The sequence below is a fragment of the Ranitomeya imitator genome, chromosome 3 (genome assembly GCF_032444005.1).
Source record: "Ranitomeya imitator isolate aRanImi1 chromosome 3, aRanImi1.pri, whole genome shotgun sequence".
NCBI classification, from domain to species: domain Eukaryota; kingdom Metazoa; phylum Chordata; class Amphibia; order Anura; family Dendrobatidae; genus Ranitomeya; species Ranitomeya imitator.
In genome coordinates, this window is record NC_091284.1 from 703,568,353 (window position 1) to 703,592,207 (window position 23,855).

Below are 23,855 nucleotides of genomic sequence, written 5' to 3' on the forward strand. Positions count from 1 at the left end.
ATAGGGGTGTAACTACAATAGGTGCAGGGGCTGCAATCGCACCGGGGCCCTGGAGCCTAGGGGGTCCTAAAAGTCCCTTTGGCCTATAGAAAAAGACTATTGCTTTTAAAGATTTAAAATATTTGGGGGCCTCGTTAAAGCTTTCGCATCAGGGCCCATGAGTTTCAAGTCACGCCACTGTATGGATGTATATATATATATATACTCAGGGCTAAACCAATGGCATTCTATACAAAGGACCAGGTAGGGTAAGGGGAAGAAACCATTTGCCTTGTGTTCCCTATTGTGATAATCAGACTGCACTCAGATGTCATCCGAGTGCAGTCCTATTGTGAGATCTTTCGGAATACCTGGGGTGGACCTGCAGATCCACGACAACAAACCTCCCAAGGGTGAGCTGACCAGGTAGACCACCCCCTATTCAGGGAGCGCTAGGGGCAGACCCAAGGGAGACTATTGCCGCAGAAGCTGGAACCCGGAGACAGGTAGTAGGAGGTACAAATTAGAGAAGCTAGGCGTAGGACGGACAGAGCGGGGAAAGATGAAGTACAGTTAGGTAAGAGCTGGGTACAGGCGAGACCAAAGGAGCACAGCGAAGGGGAAAACACAGAGGAAGCAGGACAGGACAGAGACACCAGACTCAACAGAGTATGGAGAGGACACTGGGAGGGCTGGAATAGACGAGGAGAGACAGAGAGCCTGGGAGAGACAGAGAAGCTGAACTGGCTGGACAGAGTGAGGACTCCAAACAGGCAGTGCAAAGACAAAGGTGGACCTGAGTCACAGAAACACAAATGACAGACAGGCAAGGAGCAGAGGAAGGAATCGCCTTATATACATGGAGTGCTGGAGGACTTCCGGGTCACAGTCCTCCAGGATCACAGAGAGGAGATACAGAGTGCCTGTTAGGCTATGTGCACACTTTGCAGATTCCACTGCGGATTTTTCCGTAGCAGAATTCCTAAATCCGCAGTGAAAACCCGTCGCGGTTTTTACTGCGGATTTCTCGCGGTTTTTACTGCGGTTTCTTCTGCGGATTTTCATCTGCAGTTTTCTATTGGAGCAGGTGAAAATCCGCAGAAACGAAGTGACATGCTGCGAAATGTAATCCGCAGCGTTTCCGCGCGTTTTTTTCCGCAGCATGTGCACTGCGTTTTTTGTTTTCCATAGGTTTACATTGTTCTGTAAACTCATGGGAAACTGCTGCGGATCCGCAGCGGTCAAATCCGCTGCGGATCCGCAGCAAAATCCGCAAAGTGTGAATATAGCCTAAATCAGAAAGAGGAACTGCTGGAGTGGGCGGTGCGCACGCACACCCGACGAGAACCAGGGAACGGAGAAGAATTAAGGAGAGGACTCGCGCCTGCAGGAGGAGCACACCGCAGCAGGTAAGTATGAGCGGAAGGAGTGGCCGTGACAGTACCCCTCCCCTTACCCCCCTCTTTTCTAAAAACAGACAGAAACCTGGATAAAATCTGAGGAGCTTGTATGTTCTCACGGGGCTCCCAAGACCTCTCCTCGGGACCAAAACCCTTCCAATCAACCAAAAAGAGTTTTACCTCGAGACTTTTTCATGGCAAGAATGTCCTTAACAATAGGTGTGTCACAGAATTTTATACTATTAGACAGTGAAGAAAATAATAATTACATTTTTACCACCCAAATTTTGTTTTAGCTCCAGATTTTACATTTTCACACTGAGAAATGGGTAAAAATGGCACCACATTTCTCAGTTTCTGCCGAATGTGTAAATACCCTATATATGGCTGTACAGCACTGTGTCACGGCTGCTCCTTCTGCGGCCGTACCTGCTGCCGGGGCCACCGCCGCTCTCTCCGCTCATACTTACCTGCCGCGGCGCACTCCTCCTGTCGCTCCTGCTGCCGGGTCCGCCGCCATCTCCGCTCATACTTACCTGCATTGGCGCGCTTCTCCTGCGGACGCGCATCCTCTCCTTCAGTCTTCTCCGCTCTCTGGTTATCGTCGGGTGCGCGTGCGAACCGCCCACTCCAGCGCCCCTCTGCGCACGCACACTTCCTCTTTCTGATTTACTGGCGCACTGTATCTCCTCTTTGTGATCCTGGAGGACCGTAACCCGGAAGTCCTTCTGCACGCCAAGTATTTAAGGTGATTCCTTCCTTTGCTCCTTGCCTCCCTGTCATTTGTTCTTCTGTGACTCAGGTCCACTTTTGTCTTTGCGCTGCCTGTTCTAAGTCTCTGCTCTGTTCAGTCAGTTCAGCTTCTCTGCCTTTGCAGGCCCAACGACTTCTGTAGAGGTGTAAGTCGATGAGCTGCGGGATGCGAATGGCGGAAGTGAGCACACAGCGACCATGCCCTCTGCAGAATCCCATCTAGTCCGGGATAGTGGGATAAAAATTGCTGGACAACCAGGTTCAAAACGTGAGCCATACAAGGCACGTGTGTGACATTGCCCCGGCGAAGGGCCGCACCAAGGTTTGCAGCATTGTCGCACACAGCCTTCCCTGGCTGCAGATTGAGTGGAGACAACCATTGATGGAACTCGGTCTCCAAAGCTGACCAGCCACAACTCCTCAGCTGGGTGACTCACATTTCAATGTAAACACTGCCTGATGCCATTGAGCCCTGGTGACAGCATAGTGAGGAGGTGTGCAGGATTCCTTCTGAGCAGTTACAACATGGGTGGCATTACCAGACAGGCTTTGGGTGCAGGTGGAGGACCGAGAGGAGGTTGAGGAGGCAGAAGCAGTGGAGGAACTTCTAGATACAGAGGATCGACGAGCAACTCGTGGGGACGGCAAGACTTGGACAGCAGCCCCTTCTCCTGATGTCACCATAATTACCCAGTGCCCAGTCACCAACATGTAACGCCCCTGTCCATGTCTACTCGTCCAAGTGTCTGTGGTGAAATGCACCCTGTCACACACAGAGTTTCTCAAAGAAGCGGTGATGTTGTGTGCGACATGCTGGTGTAGCGCAGGCACAGCTTTCTTTGAGAAGTAGTGGCGACTGGGCATCTGGTACTGGGGCACTGCGACGGCATAAGGTCTCGAAAGTGGTGTCCACCAGGCGGAAAGGCAGCATTTCTGTAGCCAACAGCTTGCAGATGGAGAAATTCCACCTCTTAGCTTTGTCATGGCTAGGAGGAAATGGTCTTTTACGTGTCCACATCTGAGGGACTGAGGGCTGGCTGCCGTGCTTAGACGGAGTTGGATAGGGTGTCCCCGGCAAACTGCTGGTCTGTGAGGAAGATGCAGGTGGAGATGTTTTGTTGCCTTGATCAAAATGTGGTGTTGATGTCGGAGAGCGCTCAGCAACAGCAGGTGTTTCCACTTGCAAATGTCCTGACAATCTGCCAATCACACTGGCTGTTGCAGGTAAAAAGGTGTAAGGTCTGCGTCCAAAACCATGTGCGACTGCTGTCCCCACAGTCACAGAGGATGAAGAGGACGCGGATGCACTTGATGGGGCAGATGGTGGTTGAGCCGACCCACTAGGCCACATTGTAGCACAGTGAGCTTCCCACTGCAACTTATGCCTCATATCCATGTGATGGTTCATGCATGAAGTGCTCAAGCTAGTAATTTTTGTCCTCTACTGAGATTTTGTTGACAAATCTTACAGACAACATGAGTTGGGTCATCCTTTGCAATGTCAAAAAATGCCCAGGCTATGCAAGGCTTAGAGCCCGTGCGACCTGAAGAGCCACCACGACTTCTGGTCTGAGGCACAGTTGGGGTTGAGGATGCAGTTGTTGACGTGCTTCCAGTACTCCGTCTCTGTCCAGGATAGCTCAACGTAACCTCATCGTCAGACTCGTCACTAGCATCCTCCTCCACCTCCTCTGCTGACCTCATGGACTGGTGGACTGGGGGTTGACAGTAAGTGGGGTCTACAACCTCGTCATCATCATCATCCTGTGTGTTCTCACACCCGTCGTCCTCAGAGCCAACCTCTTCCTGCCCTGACCGAAAAGTCAAGTTTTCGTTCCAATCAGGTATCTGTCTCATCATCTTCCTCATTGTCTTCACCAACAGGAGTTACAGTTTGGGAACTTAGGGTCTACATTATGCTCAGAACCTTCTTCATCTGGGCATGGATCCGACTCACAAAGATTCCGGGCATCAGTGCAGATCATTTCCTCGTCTGGATTCCCAGAAGCTCTGGAGCAGACCTCTGATTCCCAGGCTATAGTATGCGTAAACAGCTCTACAGACTCAACCATTTGTGTTACCCCATGCTCAGACGGGCGGCTGGAGACTTGGGAGCTGTGAGGAAGCAAGTGCGATTGGGGTGACAACTCTGAGGACTGGAGTAGTTGTGATGTTGAAGTTGATATGGAGGAGAGACCACTTGAACGAGCACTTGATATCCGTTCAAGCACCTGCTGTTTTTGTGCCTCATCTGGAATTTTTGGCGATGCTTGTAGCGATGGTCGTAAGAAAGGGATCATATCAGATTGTCCACGAAAAGAAGTAGACATCTTACTTTGGCTGGAAGATGGTCTTTCTTCTGCAGATGTCACTGTTGCTTTACCACCTACCCCACGGACACAACCTTTTTTTCCCTTTCCAACACGCCTATTCCCCTTTCCACCAGCAGCAGGCCTTTTGCCACTCATTTTAGTGCTTAACTAATTGGCAACTCTGTATCTGTAGTTGTTGGCACAACAACCGATGGATAAAAACCGAGCAGAACTGAGTGGCCAATCTGTGGTACTAGGCCCAAAACTATTAACTGGATTAGATGCAGTAAAAATTGAGATACACAGGCGGTGTAGCTAGCTTCACAGGCGGGCTACTCAGATGACTATCAGACAATGCTACTAGCCCAAAAGGATTGGCTGAGCTAGATTACACCAAATGCTGTGACAAACACTTGTACAGCACTGGCACAGACCTGCCTGGCAAACAGTGCTATGAACTGCTGTAACTTACCCCGAAAAAGGCTGATATTACAACTAGTCCCGACTCCTTCCGACTCCCTAAACCTATCTCTCTGAAAAATTGCTCCAAAAAAACACTCTTAGACTGTATAGCGCCCACAGCAACAGCGGTGCAGTCTAACACTAAGCTGCAGCATTGAGGAAATGGTGGCGACGGAGCAAATGGCTGGTTCTTATAGGGCAAGGACATGTGACATACACAGCCAATGACACATGCCCTTGCTTGTGTGCATCACATGCACATTGCTGTGTGTGTGTGTGCACTGCTGATAGGCTGAGGGACTGCACCGGCCCACTGTAAATGCGGGAAAGAAAAAAAAATGGAGATCGGCGTTATTTCAGCACAGATCTATCCCCCGCCCACTATACACTGAAACAGTCTATTAACAATGATAAACAGTTTTAATGTGCAAATCAAGTTAGGCTTTTGGAGAAAGTTATCGAACAGAAACTCGAACAGCTGAATTTTAAGCAAATTGTTCGAGTTCGTCGAACGACTCGAAAACCGCCCAAAACAGCTCGAATTTGAAATTGGCGAACAGTTTGACTCGAACACCGCTCATCTCTAGAAACCAGGGACCTCCTCACTGAACTCCAATTAAAGGCTTGCAAAAACATTTGAGAAAAGCTGGCTGAACCTGCTGAGTTTGGGTCAGAGGCTACATATAGTGTTTCTCAATCGAATGAATGACAGAAATTCCCACAAAAAAGTCTGTCCCAGCATCGCCCCACTCCTGAAGCCACCAGCTTACTACAGCAGCGACCCAGCCTCTTGGAACCCCGCTCCACCGCAGCTGCCCCTTCTGGTTAGCTATCGTAAAGCAGACTAAGACGCACTACCATTTTATAGAATTTTTTTTACTATTTTCCTCCAAAAAAATGCGTCTTATGGTCCGATGCATCTTATAGTCCACAAAATACACTAATACCATCCCTTTATGAGATGTCAGCCATTTCTGCACAGTGAATACAAGGGCAATGTGTGAGGCTGGTACATGATGTAGATAATGGGAGAGCACAATATCTAAGGTAAAACTTCCTTCTAGAAAAATAGAAAAAATTGGAGTCTGGCTCAATAGGCCTGATTTTCCTTTTCTTTTTCAAAAGAAAATATACTGCATACAAAAGAAAAATGTACATGGTTGACATGACCCAGTCAACACGTTTCAACTGCACTAAGCAGTCTTACTCATGAGTCATGAGGAACTGTGAGGACCTTATCAGAAGCCATAGGCAGTAAGGGACTACAACACCACCGCGCTTTGAGGAAGGCTTTCATCTCCACCTGGTAAAGGGGACTCTGGATTCGCCTCCAAGCTGGCCGGACCCTGCCTGTACCTGTGATCTGGTGCCCTGGACTGCGGCTGCCTGAAGCCTACAGTAAACCAGGTAAAAAAAAGACTGCAAACCTGTGTCCTCCGCTCTTCACTGCACCTCTTCACCTATACACCGGGAGCCCTGGGGACCTACTTCACCTGTGGGAAGTTATACCATCTAGCTGCCATAACACCACCACAGAGGACCCCTTTAAGCAGCATCGGTCCCCACTGACCGAATACCACAGGTGGCAACACAAACTGTATTCAATTTCCCTTTTACATCGGCTTCCAGGGCCATGTACCGGGTCGCCGCCGTGCCACATCCCTTTAAGTATCGGGCCCGGTACCGAGTATCCCCATTGCCCTGGTGAGCGACTCATATGCACTATATTTTCTTTCGAAAAAGAAAAGGAAAATCCAGTCCTGTTGAGCTAGAGTCCAATTTTTTCTATTTTCCTTGATGTGAGGCCAGGGTGAGGCCGGTGTCTGAGCCCCAGGTGGATGAGCATAGAGCAACTAGGTGAGCTGGAATCAAGTTTTTATAATACTTCCCTCTGTATGTGATGTAAATGACACTACAACAGTATATGAGGCAGATAATGGAGGAGCACAATGTCTGAGATAAGACTTCCCCTCTGTATGTGATGTAAAGTACGTAACAGTACACGAGGTAGATAATGGAGGTGCACACAATGTCTGAGGTAAAACGTCCCTCTGTATGTGGTGTACATGACAGTACATACCTCCCAACCGTCCCGGATCCAGCGGGACTGTCCTGATTTTGACAGTCAGCCCCGCGATCCCGGGCGGGACATTAATTGTCCCGCACTGGTTGGGAGGTGTGTGTATCAGCCGGTCAGCTGAGAGCTCCCTGAGTCCCTGCACCCGGCCCGCACAGCAGCACACCACATAATGGCTGCTCTGTGCACAGGACCTGTGATGAGCTCACAGGATGGGAGGAGTCAGGGGTCACATGATCGGGAGGAGGACCTCCGTGTACAGGACTTTGCTGGTTGCCATGGCGCCGGAGGAGGGTAAGGCAGCGTATGTGTGAGGTCAGGAGCCGAGGTGTTTATAGTGTGGATGTAGCGGAGCCGTGTGTGTACGAGGTGTATGGATCAGGGCAGCGTGTGAAAGGTGTATGGAGCGGAGTCGTGTGTGTAAGGCCGGAGTCACATGCGAGAAAAACGTCCGTGTCTCGCATGTGAACAGCAAGCTCTGGCACCGGCACTTCGGAGCGGAGCGTGCGGCTCCATGTGTTCCTATGCGGCCGCACGGTCCGCTCCGAAGTGCCGGCGCCAGAGCTTGCTGTTCACATGCGAGACACGGACGTGTTTCTCGCATGTATGACTCCGGCCTAAGAGGTGTACGGAGCCGTGTGCATGAGGTGTACGGAGCGCAGCCGCGTGTGTACGAGGTGTACGGAGCCGTGTGCATTGAGATGTACGGAGCGCAGCCGCGGGTGTACGAGGTGTACGGAGCCGTGTGCATGAGGTGTACGGAGCGCAGCCGCGGGTGTACGAGGTGTACGGAGCACAGCCGCGTGTGTACGAGGTGTACGGAGCGGAGTCGTGTGTAAGAGGTGTACGGAGCCGTGTGTACGAGGTGTACGGAGCACAGCCGCATGTGTACGAGGTGTACGGAGCGTAGTCGTGTGTACGAGGTGTACGTAGTGGAGTCGTGTGTAAGAGGTGTACGGAGCCGTGTGTACGAGGTGTACGGAGCACAGCCGCGTGTGTACGAGGTGTACGGAGCACAGCCGCATGTGTGCGAGGTGTACGGAGTACAGCCGCGTGTGTACGAGGTGTACGGAGCACAGCCGCGTGTGTACGAGGTGTACAGAGCGGAGCAGCATGTGAAAGGTGTACAGAGCGGAGTCGTGTGTACGAGGTATACGGAGCACAGCCGCGTGTGTACGAGGTGTTCGGAGCACAGCCGCGTGTGTACGAGGTGTGCGGATGAGAGCAGAGTGTGAAAGGTGTATGGAGTGGAGCCACGTGTGTACGAGGTGAACAGATCAGAGCCACGTGTGTACGAGGTGTACGGAGCAGAGCCATGTGTGTACAAGGTGTGCGGAGCAGCGTGTGCAATGTGTATAGAGCGGAGCCGTGTGTGTACGAGGTGTACGGAGTAGTGCCGTGTGTGTACGAGATGTATGGAGAGGAGCCGTATGTGTATGAGGTGTACGCAGCGGAGCTGTGTGTGTGCAAGGTATACAGAGCGGAGCAGTGTGTGCAATTTGTATAAAGCGGAGCCGTGTGTGTACGAGGTGTATGGAGAGGAGCCGTATGTGTATGAGGTGTACGCAGTGGAGCCGTGTGTGTGCAAGGTATACTGAGCGGAGCAGCTTGTGCAATGTGTATGGAGCGGAGTGGTGTGTGTATGAGGTGTACGGAGTAGTGCCGTGTGTACGAGATGTATGGAGCGGAGCCGTGTGTGTATGAGGTGTATGGAGCGGAGCCGTGTATGAGGTGTATGGAGCGGAGCTGAATGTGTACGAGGTGTACGGAGCGGAGCCGTGTGTGTATGAGATGTATGGAGTGGAGCCGTGTGAACGGAGTGGAGCCGTGTGTGCAAAGCGCAGCCGCGTGTGTAGGAGTAGCTATGTGTGGCCATTATACGGTACGAAGTATCATGTGCGGCCAATATACAGTATGGAGCATCATGTGCGGTCATTATACAGTATGGAGCATCATGTGCGGTCATTATACAGTATGGAGCATCATGTGCGGTCATTATACAGTATGGAGCATCATGTGTGGTCATTGTACAGTATGGAGCATCATGTGCGGTCATTATACAGTATGGAGCATCATGTGGGGCCATTATACAGTATGGAGCATCATGTGCAGTCGTTATACAGTATGGAGCATCATGTGGGGCCATTATACAGTATGGAGCATTATATGCGGTCATTATACAGTATGGAGCATTATGTGCGGTCATTATACACTATGGAGCATCATGTGCGGTCATTATACAGTATGGAGCATCATGTGTGGCCATTATACAGTATGCAGCATCATGTGCGGTCATTATACAGTATTGAGCATCATGTGGGGTCATTATACAGTATGCAGCATCATGTGCGGTCATTATACAGTATGGAGCATCATGTGCAGTCATTATACAGTATTGAGCATCATGTGTGGCCATTATACAGTATTGAGCATCATGTGGGGCCATTATACAGTATTGAGAATCATGTGGGGCCATTATACAGTATGCAGCATCATGTGCGGTCATTATACAGTATGGAGCATCATGTGTAGTCAATATACAGTATGGAGCATCATATGGGGCCATTATACAGTATGGAGCATCATGTGTGGCCATTATATAGTATGGAGCATCATGTGTGGCCATTATACAGTATTGAGCATCATGTGGGGCCATTATACAGTATTGAGAATCATGTGGGGCCATTATACAGTATGGAGCATCATGTGGGGCCATTATACAGTATGGAGCATCATGTGCGGCTATTATACAGTATGGAGCATCATATGTGGCCATTATACAGTATTGAGCATCATGTGGGGTCATTATACAGTATTGAGCATCATGTGGGGTCATTATACAGTATTGAGCATCATGTGGGGTCATTATACAGTATTGAGCATCATGTGGGGTCATTATACAGTGTTGAGCATCATGTGGGGTCATTATACAGTATTGAGCATCATGTGTGGCCATTATACAGTATTGAGCATCATGTGTGGCCATTATACAGTATGGAGCATCATGTGTGGCCATTATACAGTATTGAGCATCATGTGGGGTCATTATACAGTATTGAGCATCATGTGGGGTCATTATACAGTATTGAGCATCATGTGGGGTCATTATACAGTATTGAGCATCATGTGGGGTCATTATACAGTGTTGAGCATCATGTGGGGTCATTATACAGTGTTGAGCATCATGTGGGGTCATTATACAGTATTGAGCATCATGTGGGGTCATTATACAGTATTGAGCATCATGTGGGGTCATTATACAGTATGCAGCATCATGTGCGGTCATTATACAGTATGGAGCATCATGTGCAGTCATTATACAGTATTGAGCATCATGTGTGGCCATTATACAGTATTGAGCATCATGTGGGGCCATTATACAGTATTGAGAATCATGTGGGGCCATTATACAGTATGCAGCATCATGTGCGGTCATTATACAGTATGGAGCATCATGTGTAGTCAATATACAGTATGGAGCATCATATGGGGCCATTATACAGTATGGAGCATCATGTGTGGCCATTATATAGTATGGAGCATCATGTGTGGCCATTATACAGTATTGAGCATCATGTGGGGCCATTATACAGTATTGAGAATCATGTGGGGCCATTATACAGTATGGAGCATCATGTGGGGCCATTATACAGTATGGAGCATCATGTGCGGCTATTATACAGTATGGAGCATCATATGTGGCCATTATACAGTATTGAGCATCATGTGGGGTCATTATACAGTATTGAGCATCATGTGGGGTCATTATACAGTATTGAGCATCATGTGGGGTCATTATACAGTATTGAGCATCATGTGGGGTCATTATACAGTGTTGAGCATCATGTGGGGTCATTATACAGTGTTGAGCATCATGTGGGGTCATTATACAGTATTGAGCATCATGTGTGGCCATTATACAGTATTGAGCATCATGTGTGGCCATTATACAGTATGGAGCATCATGTGTGGCCATTATACAGTATTGAGCATCATGTGGGGTCATTATACAGTATTGAGCATCATGTGGGGTCATTATACAGTATTGAGCATCATGTGGGGTCATTATACAGTATTGAGCATCATGTGGGGTCATTATACAGTGTTGAGCATCATGTGGGGTCATTATACAGTGTTGAGCATCATGTGGGGGTCATTATACAGTATTGAGAATCATGTGGGGCCATTATACAGTATGCAGCATCATGTGCGGTCATTATACAGTATGGAGCATCATGTGTAGTCAATATACAGTATGGAGCATCATATGGGGCCATTATACAGTATGGAGCATCATGTGTGGCCATTATATAGTATGGAGCATCATGTGTGGCCATTATACAGTATTGAGCATCATGTGGGGCCATTATACAGTATTGAGAATCATGTGGGGCCATTATACAGTATGGAGCATCATGTGGGGCCATTATACAGTATGGAGCATCATGTGCGGCTATTATACAGTATGGAGCATCATATGTGGCCATTATACAGTATTGAGCATCATGTGGGGTCATTATACAGTATTGAGCATCATGTGGGGTCATTATACAGTATTGAGCATCATGTGGGGTCATTATACAGTATTGAGCATCATGTGGGGTCATTATACAGTGTTGAGCATCATGTGGGGTCATTATACAGTATTGAGCATCATGTGTGGCCATTATACAGTATTGAGCATCATGTGTGGCCATTATACAGTATGGAGCATCATGTGTGGCCATTATACAGTACTGAGCATCATGTGGGGTCATTATACAGTATTGAGCATCATGTGGGGTCATTATACAGTATTGAGCATCATGTGGGGTCATTATACAGTATTGAGCATCATGTGGGGTCATTATACAGTGTTGAGCATCATGTGGGGTCATTATACAGTGTTGAGCATCATGTGGGGGTCATTATACAGTATTGAGCATCATGTGGGGTCATTATACAGTATTGAGCATCATGTGGGGCCATTATACAGTATGGAGCATCATGTGGGGTCATTATACAGTATGGAGCATCATGTGGGGTCATTATACAGTGTTGAGCATCATGTGTGGCCATTATACAGTATGGAGCATCCTGTGTGGCCATTATACAGTATTGAGCATCATGTGGGGTCATTATACAGTGTTGAGCATCATGTGGGGTCAATATACAGTATGGAGCACTGTGTGGCCATATTTTTTTGTTTATAATTATTCTTTCTGAACAGTGTGATCAGCAGTGCTAAATGGGTGTGGTTGAGATGTGGATATGGGTGGGACTAGTGAATGGGGTGTGGTCAGAGGCGTGGCCTAAAATTTGTCCCTCTTTCCCAGCTTCAAAAGTTGGAAGGTATGTGACACTACAGCAGAACATGAGGTAGATAATGGAGGCGCACAAGGTCTGAGGTAAAACTTTCCTGTGTATATGATGCAGATGACAGTACAACAGTACATGAGGTAGATAATGGAGGAGCACAATGTCTGAGGTAAGACTTCCCCTCTGTATGTGATGTAAAGTACATAACAGTACATGAGGTAGATAATGGAGATGCACACAATGTCTGAGGTAAAACTTCACTCTGTATGTGGTGTAGATGACACTATAGCAGAACATGAGGTAGATAATGAATATAAATATAGACAATAAAAACTCCAGGATTTGAGGATGCCCTCCTTCCTACAGCTATGCATCCCCTTCGCCTAGTACTCCGGGGAGTTCATTAGCGGTCCATTAGCACGGACGTCTGCATGAACCCTAAAGAGCACCTCTTGTTGTTTTACGAGTCATTGATTTGTATGGCTATAACATCCCTGGGCTATGAACAGCCAGAAGCCGGGGGTTTCTAAAGCCTTGCCCGTTGATCGATGGAGAGGGATGCTTCCCAGACTAGGTCGTACCAGTATTTTGAACAAAATATGCCATCTGGTTACATTTATCACTGAACCAAAACATCAGAGAAAGAGATTTCTATTCCCAAATCACATCACGTTTCCGGCCCAGGACATCTGATTTCACTATAGCTGCCAATGACAATTAGGAACACGCTCACAAATAGACAAGTCATTACGGGGCCTCTGATGACTCTGCTTCTCTTCATGTAATTAGGCATATTACAAGATGGACTTATAGTCTTCCTTCAACCTTAATAACTATGTAACTATATTGCTGTCAGCTCGCTCGGACCTGGTCCAAGCAGGCAAAACATTGTCACTAGTCGTGTAAAAGCATCTTAAAAAATGAATTAACATCCATAATGGCAGACAGATAGCGCTTGAATATTAACGTCATTGTGGATGGAAAATGAATTACAAACTTACAACTTATTGTATATATATATATATATATATACACACACACTGTGTATATATATCCATAATACTACAGTAATGCTACAAGTTAGTTAATAATCAGTATATCTCGCTATACATGGGACTAGAGAACAGTGTACTTACTGGAGACGAATGCGAGTCGGTGCCACCTCCCGAGATGCAGCCCTGTCTGGGATCTGGTGTACAGCCCTAACAATGCCAGGAGATGCAGCCAACTCCGCTGTCCATTATATGTCACACCCAAAGCCACGTGGAAAGCACTGCATTTACTGCCAGACAGCTCTGTGGTGAACCTCGGACTATTCTGCTCCTGCCATATGAAATTATATAGCGAAGCTGTATAAAGAGGAGCAATATGGCTATAAGCACTCACCAAACCCCTTACGGCAGCACTTATACAGGGATGTATTTTTAGCCATCAGTCAGATTTTTTTTCTTTTAGCGCTTTGCATATGAACATTTACTTTATACTTACCTCTATTCTTTCTGATGTAGCAGCTCTGAAATTAAAATTTAATTTGTTAACGGTAGAAGATGTGTGGATCATTGTCCTGATTCTCAGTGCGTTTCTAAGTAACTTGTGTAAGGAACGGAACAGAGACCGCATTGTGATATGGGGACTTGGGCTCAATGATAAAGTCCGACCCGCAGAACATGATTATACGTCTGAAATAAGCCCATAAAAAAACACCAAGCTTCCTTCTTACACCCCAATGGGGGTGGGTCTTTTTTTGTGTGTATATATATATATATGTATATATATATATATATATATATATATATATATATACATATATATATATATATATATATATATATATATATATATATAGTATATGAAAAGTCAGGTCAATTTGACCTGTGACTAAGGATTTCTCTACCTGAAACATGTAAGTGTCGTTTTTTATATATATGTGTATGTATATATATATATATATATATATATATATATATATATATATATATATATATATATATATATATATATATACACACACACACACACATTCTGACAATTTTTATTTATTTTAAATGATTACAGTCAAAGCTTTACCTCCTTTCATTTGGTGCTGGAGAATATCCCCTTTTAGGATCATTGAGAACTATTTGGCCTGGAAACCAGACCAGTGCATGCTCTGTGCACCACACCCAGACCACAAACTGTCTACTATGGAGGTCTCCTGTGATACTTATCTCTACCACAGGAGTGGTGAGCTGAACTGACACTTTTTCTATTTTTTTGTACAATTTAGTTTAGGCAATGTTCAAACTTCCTTTCAGACTTTCTAATTTTCAGTTCTGTTTTGAGGAACAGTAAGACTATTTGCACATGTTGCGGATTCGTGTGCGGATTTTTCTGCACCGGTTTTGTAAAAATTCGCAGTTAAAACGCACTGCGTTTTACCTGCGGATTACCCGCAGATTTACTGCGGATTTCCTGTGTTTTTTTGCGGATTACACTTGCGGTTTTACACCTGCAGATTCCTATTGAGGAGCAGTTGTAAAACGCTGCGGAATCCGCACAAAGAATTGACATGCTGCGGAAAGTACAATGCAGCGTTTCCGCGCGGTATTTTCCGCACAATGGGCACTGCGGATTTTGGTTTTCCATAGGTTTACATGGTACTGTAAACCGCATGGGAAACTGCTGCGAATCCGCAGCAGCCAATCCACTGCAGATCCACAGCCAAATCCGCAACGTGTGCACATAGCCTGAAAGGGAAGTAATGTGCAAAATGGATTTGAGGCATAACTGATGGAAAAGGAATCACTAGGGCCCCATTAACTAAAATAGGGTCTGTTTAGTTTTGGCTATGTGCGAGTTTTTAAAATGAAAAACAAAAATTTGCCCAGTATTTTATTTTTTTCTGCTATAGAAGCAAACACATAAAGGAACCCAGACGGACCCAATAATAATTGATAGTTACCTACAAGGGACAAATACCGCCACACCATGACCAGATCACATATTACCACCACATAGTGACCGAATAATATGACATATTAGGGCAGCACGGTTCAGAGGTTAGCACTGCAGCCTTGCAGCGCTGGGGTCCTGGGTTCAAATCCCACCAAGGACAACATCTGCAATGAGTTTGTATGTTCTCCCCGTGTTTGCGTGAGTTTCCTCTGGGTACTCTGGTTTCCTCCCACATTTACAAAGACATACTGCCAGGGAATCTAGATTGTGAGCCCCATCGTGGACAGTGGCAATAATGTCTGTAAAGCGCTGTGAAATTAATAGCGCTATATAAATGACTAAAAATAAATAAAAATAAATATTACCAGCATATAGGGACCACATGATACCACACACAAGGAGAAATACTGCCACGCCATGACCAGACCACAAATTACCAACACATAGTGCCCGAATACTAAAATATTGATTATGAATACAAACCACAATACTAACAACACTGTTATTACCACCAGTGACAATGTACACAGTACCTCTGTATATAGTGTCAGTGTACAGGTAATACAGTGATCACCAGTGACATTATACACAGCAGCTCTGTATATATTGTATAGTGGTATAGTGTACAGGTAATACAGTGACCACCAGTGACATTACACACAGGAGCTCTGTATATAGTGTCAGTGTACACATAATACACACATAATACAGTGATCACCAGTGACATTATACAAAGGAGCTCTGTACACAGTATATAGTGTAAGTCTACAAGCAACACACTGACTTACCGGTGACATCTGTAGTTGAGGTCTTTTTCTTCATCCAGTGCAGACCGTCATTACTTCTTCCAGCAAAGACTCGTCTCTGCAGAAAATAACACAGTTAGCTATAGCTGATCGCTTCCAGAGCACATTCCCCACTATTTTCCTCAACTTCTATACTATGTCAGATGAAGAATAAAAAGACATAGTACCACCCTGCACAGTAGCAGGACCCTTTTGTTCTCCCCATGGAAGACAGTAAGATCAAAAGTAAATTACATCAGTAATAATGTCCCCTGATTGGCCCCTACACCAATTATGTCCCCATTTGCCACCATAAACCAATAATGTATGTTCCTCATCCTGACCTCAGTACAGTAATTATGTCACCCCTTTATTTAATAATGTGCCAGATCCTTGGTCCCTTTATTTAATGTCTCCATCTTGGACCCCAATGTCCACCTTAATAAGGTCCCTATCCTGGGCCCCTTCCAGTAATAATGTCCTCATCTGGGCCCCTTTATTTAATGTACCCTCCCTGGGCCCCTATGTCCGTCCCTATGGCCACTACCTTGCCCAAATACAGAGGGGGGATTCGTCTCACCTTCTTGCGCTCCCCAGCATCCTCTTTTGGCTTCATATTTGGCGTGGTCGTTACAATGGCTGCCGACTGCAGCTGTGACAGGGCGCTCTGCTCTGTGACAGGCCGCGCGCTGACGTCACATAGCAGTAACATTGAAAGGCCACCGGCCTATCAAAGGCTGTAGGAGTCATTTAACAAAACTGCTATGTGACTTCAACACATGGCCTGTCACAGAGCAGAGTGTCCTGTCATGGTTGCAGCTGGCATTCATCTTGATGTGCGTCGTCTCCAGGGTCAGCTCTAGGTTTTCATGGGCCCCTTTAACACATGCCACGATTCCTGATGCACAGATAAAAAAACAGATATAGTACAAAATATAGGCACCACACAGTGCGCCATATAGTATTACAAAGAAAAAATAATCTCCAGCATGGATCTTCTAAAAAGTCAATTTATTGAAAACACTTTAAAATGCAAACATTTGCAAAAAAGAAATGGGGGTCCCAGGTGGTCAACGCCGACGCGTTTCGACCATCAGGTCTTAGTCATGGCATGAAAATGGAACCACATATAATGGAACCTGTGAACCGCAAAAGAGAAAGACATGTCTATTTTATTTTTTTCCGTGTTTTTTTTTTTTTTCTCTCCATAAGAAGGTGATATTTAATATTGTACACACTGTGAATTGGTTCTATTACTCCGGCTAATGTAATTTTTTGATACACCGTTGTGGTTTTTTTTTTTCCATAGACATGTCTTTCTCTTTTGCGGTTCACAGGGGGTTAATCTAATGAATGTTCTGATTGCCCACCTGAGTTTTAATCTAAGCACTTGTTCTTTTAGTGTTCTGTGTTGTATAAAATGTTAATATGTGGTTCCATTTTCATGCCATGACTAAGACCTGATGGTCGAAACGCGTCGGCGTTGACCACCTGGGACCCCCATTTCTTTTTTGCAAATGTTTGCATTTTAAAGTGTTTTCAATAAATTGACTTTTTAGAAGATCCATGCTGGAGATTATTTTTTCTTTTTCATTGCTGGCTCTGGACTACGCCCTTGACCAAGGAGGCTCCGTGTATGGACATCATTGCACTGTTGAGGGATTGGTGAGCTGACTTATTTTCTTCCCATTTTTTCCTTTTTCCCTATTTTTATATAGTATTACAGGCACCTCATAGTCCTCCATACAGTATTATGGTCAACCACATAGTCCAAAAATAGATAAATCTGAGCACTCAAAAGGTAATCCAAGAAAAAAATATATTTATTATGTCACAACCAATCACACAGAATGCCAACGTTTCGGCTCATAAGGCCTTTATCAGGGCAAATTATCTGTAAAATATAAAGTAGATATATAACATATCATACACATAAATAAATCGACAGGTTGTGTACAGAAACAGAAATAATCCATAATAATCGGACGAAATGAGTCCCATCAGTGCAAAGTGACTGTGGAGTGGAGACATATCCTAAATAAAAATAAAAAGACAAAGGAGAACATCCATATGAGCCAAGTATATAAGGTAGAAAGTAAATGCAAATGTATCAAACCAAACACCTCAAGGTGTAAGTAGAACGAATTAAGAAAAAGGGGGGGGGAGGAAGGAAAAAACATGAAGTGGTACCAGGTGAAGCAAGAAAAGGAGAGGGAATAGGGGAAGGGGGAAGAGGGGGGGGGGGGAAAGGAAAAAAAGGAAGGTAATAAGAAAAAGGAAAGAAAGGAACGAAAGGGGGAAGAAGAAATAGGAGAAAAGAAAAGGGGAAAAAAGAAAAGGACCAAAAAACCACCATAAACCATGATACACACGAATCATCCAGGGATAGGACAAAAATACCAACAGCACTTCCCATCACCTGTGCAGTCTGCCAGCTGTGCCGTCTATACAATAAAGTGCGCACTGCTGTGCGCAAACTATGAGCATGCAGGGCACGCACAAATGAAGGAGGCAGGAGCTGGGGGCGGGGCCCACCGGAGGATTCTCCGGTGTCCCGGTGCCCCAGTCCGACCCTGCCAACACATAAACACCAGGGAGATTACCTGTATGAAGGTAGGACGGGACTATGAAAAAAATATAAGGAACAAAGATCCCAATTAGACACCCATAGAGAGAGCACGAACAAAACTGCAGGGGCTGCAGAGCCACCGATACATACCAGGAGGAGTGAACCGCTGCGGATACAGGCACAACCGCTACAGGAGGAAGGCATAGCGGAGAAGGAAAACGCTCCTAATAAAGGGGCGCTAATCTTCAAACCGGAAGAGAACGCGACGTATGAGCGCCGCAATGGGCATGCGCACATGAAAGACAGGACGGAAGTGGGGCAAAGGGCCACCGGAAGTGTGGCACAAAGCGGACCGCAACCGAATGCGCAGGTGCCAGGAGATAAAGGTGAGCGCACGCGCACTAGAAAGGAGAAGCGAAGGTTGTCAGAACACAGATGAGACAGAAATAAGCGGAGAAGATAGGTCTGACCGCTGGTGAAAGGATACCATCAGTGGAATAATAAGATATCAGGGTGAAAAGAGATCAAGAAACGAAAGTGGAAGAGGGGAAAAAAAGAAAAAACAAAGAAAACAAGGGGAGAATGAAAAAAAGAAGAGGGGGGAAAAAGGGGAAAGAGGAGGAAAAAAAGGGGAAAGAAAGATAAGAAAAGGTAGAGGGAAAAGTAAAAAAACACCACAAACCTGAGAAGATTGAATAACACCACAGGGTGATGGGTCACAACTTATGTCTAAAAGAAGAAAAAAGGCGGGGGGTGAAAAAAAGGGAGAGCAAATCAATAACCATAATATAGAGATAACACATAAAGGACATGAACTCCACAGACACAATCGAGGAAGAAAATAATACATATAAAAAATATAATAAGTAAAAGACAATACATATATAGAGGTCAACCTGGCCTCAAAACCAAGCATATAGAAATAAAGACCACTGGAATCAATAGAAAGTCTCATACTCTCTATTAAGACCATAAGGCTCGAGCGTCTGGAGCGCATGGATCCAATAGGCCTCCCTTTGTTTTAATTTCTGGATCCTATTGCCACCTCTCCTCATAATGGGAACAGTATCAATAATTTGGTAACGTAGCTGTGCTACAGTATGATTATGTGAAGCAAAGTGAGCTGGTACGGGTAGGAGTAATTTATTGCACCTTATAGTGGATTTGTGTTGTGAAATACGGTCTCGGATATGTTGGGTAGTCTCACCAACATATCCGAGACCGCACGGACACTTTATGAGATACACTACAAAAGTGGAATCGCAGCTAAAATAGCCACGAATAGGAAACCTTTTGCCAGATCTGGGATGGGTAAAAGTGTCGCCCCTAGTAATATTGGAACACTGCAGGCAATGTAGGCATGGGAATGTGCCTTTACGGGCTGTAGCCAAAAAAGTTTGTCTGGTCACCAATTTAGAGCTGCCAACATCAGCTGAAACTAACAAGTTACGGAGACTCGAGGGTTTCTTGTGACACATAAGAGGGGCCACCTGGAATTCAGGAACACTGGGATAGGACAGGCCTAGAAGAGACCAGTGTTTTCGAATGAGGCCATGGAACATAGGCATAAACGGATGATAGGTGTTGATGAATGCCATCCTACTGACACGTTGTTGTGAGCAATTCGAGGATATATCGTTTAGTGCAGTTTTTAACAATGAATCGGGATATCCCCGATTATGAAACTTTAATGCCATTTCGTTAAGTCTCACAGTGCGTAAAGATGGATCCGATACGATCCTATTTACCCTGCTATAGTGTGATATCGGCAGAGACCGCTTAATGTGTCGTGGATGGCAACTGGAAAATAAAAGTAAACTATTTTTATCAGTGGGCTTCACAAAAAGATCCGTCGATAGAGATCTATCGTCGTTTATAGTGACCAACGTATCTAAAAAGGAAATGGATTTACGGTCATGTTGTATCGAAAACGTGAGCCTGTCCACCGACCTGTTGATAGACTGATAGAAGGAGAGAAGTGAGTCAAGGTCGCCATTCCATATCAAGAAAACATCGTCTATGTATCTCTTCCAGAGTGGGCAGAACTGCTGGAAGAGTACATGTGTATAGACGAATTTACATTCAAAATCAGCCATAAAGATGTTAGCGTATGGGGGCGCTACGTTACTCCCCATCGCAGTACCATTCAATTGGATAAAGAAATCATCTTCAAATAAAAAGAAGTTTTTAGTGAGAATCACTGTCAATAATGTAATACAAATTTCCTTAAGATCTGGACTGAACTCAGTAGTATCATCCAGAAAAGATTTCACGGCCTTGATCCCATCAGTGTTATTGATGTTAGTATACAGGCTATTGACATCTAATGTCACAAGATAACATTCAGTAGGTACTATTCCCACACCGCGAATTGCGGACAGAAAATGTGAAGTATCACGTAAAAAGGAAGGGATGTGGCAAAGAAATGGAGATATCTTTTCTAGGACCATAGCAAGCGGAGAGAGCAGAGAGCCAGTGGAAGCCACTATGGGCCTACCTGGGGGACATGTGAGATTTTTGTGAATTTTGGGCAAAGTATAAAGGACAGGGCAAACAGGATGAGAATTCACAAGAAATTCACCCAATTTCTTATCAATAACACCAAGTGTACAAAATCTATGAGATAGAGTTCGAATCACTTTAGTGATATCAGATGTAGGATCATGAGAGATTTAGAGATAAGTATTAGAATCACTTAATTGGGAACGGATCTCATCAACATAGTATTGTCTATCCATAACCACCACCGCACCGCCTTTATCGGCGGGTTTAATCACCAATTTTTTATTAGAACGTAAGCTATCAATCGCTTCTCTCTCAGCCCTAGACATATTATTTCTAATGCGATGATGAACCTGTTGAATATCCATCAATTTCTGCCGTACCTCATTTTTAACCAGAGATATATATGTCTCCACCGGGTGGTAGACCCTAGGGGGAGAAAATACACTACGATGAACCAAGTTTAATTTTTTAAGAGTCAGAGTGGTGTCGCTAATGACACTGTCCGTAGCCAACAAAGGTAATATAGCACTACTAGAGAAATGAACCTTCAGACGAAGAGATCTAAAGAATCGATTGAGTTCTTGATCCAGGGTGAAATCGTTAAACGGAGGAGTAGGGCAAAAAGACAGACCTCTTTGCAGCACCTGAAGTTCCATTGAAGAAAGAACCTGTGAAGAAATATTATAAACCAGTAGATCAGTTGATACCTGGGACCGGGTCTGCATCCGTGTAGATGGAGGCTCAGCCGCAGAGGAATTCTGTCTGTTGCTCCTGTTCCTTGGGTTCCGTCCACGTCCCTGATATGAACGAAAAGAAGATCGATAACCATCGCTCTCAGAACCAGATGAATAAGAAGAATTCCACCGTCTATAGGGTCTCCTTTCTGTCGTCTCCGGATTCTTATTCGTACATCTGTATAATTCACCCCGTTGGTAATCATCCGAATCACGAATAAACTTAAGTCTCTTTCGTTCTTGTAGTTGTGTTTGAAATTCAATCATAGTTTTATCAATATGGGTTTTAATCTTGTTAAATTCTTCCTGTGACATCGTATTACGAAGTTGAGATTCAATGCTTGCAATTTCGTTTTCAATAATGGGAATTTCTTTATGAAGATAATCAACAGTCAAGAGAATCAAGTCCATAGAACATTTGTTCAAAATAGCTTCAAATTTCTCACAAAAATCTGCCTTTTCTGAAAAAAGAGTAGGCCTGAGAGACACACGAAGACCTCTTGGTATGCGCTGGACTTTATGATATTCGGTCCCGGATATGTTGGTGAGACTACCCAACATATCCGAGACCGTATTTCACAACACAAATCCACTATAAGGTGCAATAAATTACTCCTACCCGTACCAGCTCACTTTGCTTCACATAATCATACTGTAGCACAGCTACGTTACCAAATTATTGATACTGTTCCCATTATGAGGAGAGGTGGCAATAGGATCCAGAAATTAAAACAAAGGGAGGCCTATTGGATCCATGCGCTCCAGACGCTCGAGCCTTATGGTCTTAATAGAGAGTATGAGACTTTCTATTGATTCCAGTGGTCTTTATTTCTATATGCTTGGTTTTGAGGCCAGGTTGACCTCTATATATGTATTGTCTTTTACTTATTATATTTTTTATATGTATTATTTTCTTCCTCGATTGTGTCTGTGGAGTTCATGTCCTTTATGTGTTATCTCTATATTATGGTTATTGATTTGCTCTCCCTTTTTTTCACCCCCCGCCTTTTTTCTTCTTTTAGACATAAGTTGTGACCCATCACCCTGTGGTGTTATTCAATCTTCTCAGGTTTGTGGTGTTTTTTTACTTTTCCCTCTACCTTTTCTTATCTTTCTTTCCCCTTTTTTTCCTCCTCTTTCCCCTTTTTCCCCCCTCTTCTTTTTTTCATTCTCCCCTTGTTTTCTTTGTTTTTTCTTTTTTTCCCCTCTTCCACTTTCGTTTCTTGATCTCTTTTCACCCTGATATCTTATTATTCCACTGATGGTATCCTTTCACCAGCGGTCAGACCTATCTTCTCCGCTTATTTCTGTCTCATCTGTGTTCTGACAGCCTTCGCCTCTGCTTTCTAGTGCGCGTGCGCTCACCTTTATCTCCTGGCACCTGCGCATTCGGTTGCGGTCCGCTTTGTGCCACACTTCCGGTGGCCCTGTGCCCCACATCCGTCCTGTCTTTCATGTGCGCATGCGCCTTGCGGCGCTCATACGTCGCGTTCTCTTCCGGTTTGATGATTAGCGCCCCTTTATTAGGAGCGGTTTCCTTCTCCGCTATGCCTTCCTCCTGTAGCGGTTGTGCCTGTATCCGCAGCGGTTCACTCCTCCTGGTATGTATCGGTGGCTCTGCAGCCCCTGCAGTTTTGTTCGTGCTCTCTCTATGGGTGTCTAATTGGGATCTTTGTTCCTTATATTTTTTTCATAGTCCCGTCCTACCTTCATACAGGTAATCTCCCTGGTGTTTATGTGTTTTTTTTTTTTTTCCTATCCCTGGATGATTCGTGTGTATCATGGTTTATGGTGGTTTTTTGGTCCTTTTCTTTTTTCCGATTTCTTTTCTCCTACTTCTTCTTCCCCCTTTCGTTCCTTTCTTTCCTTCCTCTTATTACCTTCCTTTTTTTCCTTTCCCCCCCCCCCTCTTCCCCCTTCCCCTTTTCCCTCTCCTTTTCTTGCTTCACCTGGTACCACTTCATGTTTTTTCCTTCCTTCCCCCCCCTTTTTCTTAATTCGTTCTACTTACACCTTGAGGTGTTTGGTTTGATACATTTGCATTTAC

General features: G+C 45.1%; 1 protein-coding gene and 1 pseudogene across 2 annotated transcripts in view; both read right to left on the reverse strand.

The window, feature by feature from the left end:
* LOC138671727 (piwi-like protein 1 pseudogene) overlaps positions 1-16,616 on the reverse strand; it is a 68,279-nt pseudogene extending 51,663 nt beyond the window's left edge.
* Positions 1-23,855, reverse strand: part of AVIL (advillin) — a 182,035-nt gene that overhangs the window by 151,709 nt on the left and 6,471 nt on the right. The window contains exon 1 of one of the 2 annotated variants that reach the window (XM_069758609.1): positions 13,418-13,532. The exons of the other annotated variant lie outside the window; for it this stretch is intronic. The gene's annotated coding sequence lies outside the window, so the exon portion shown is untranslated. Of the gene's footprint in view, positions 1-13,417; positions 13,533-23,855 lie in introns of those variants that run through there. 2 annotated transcript variants of the gene reach the window in all.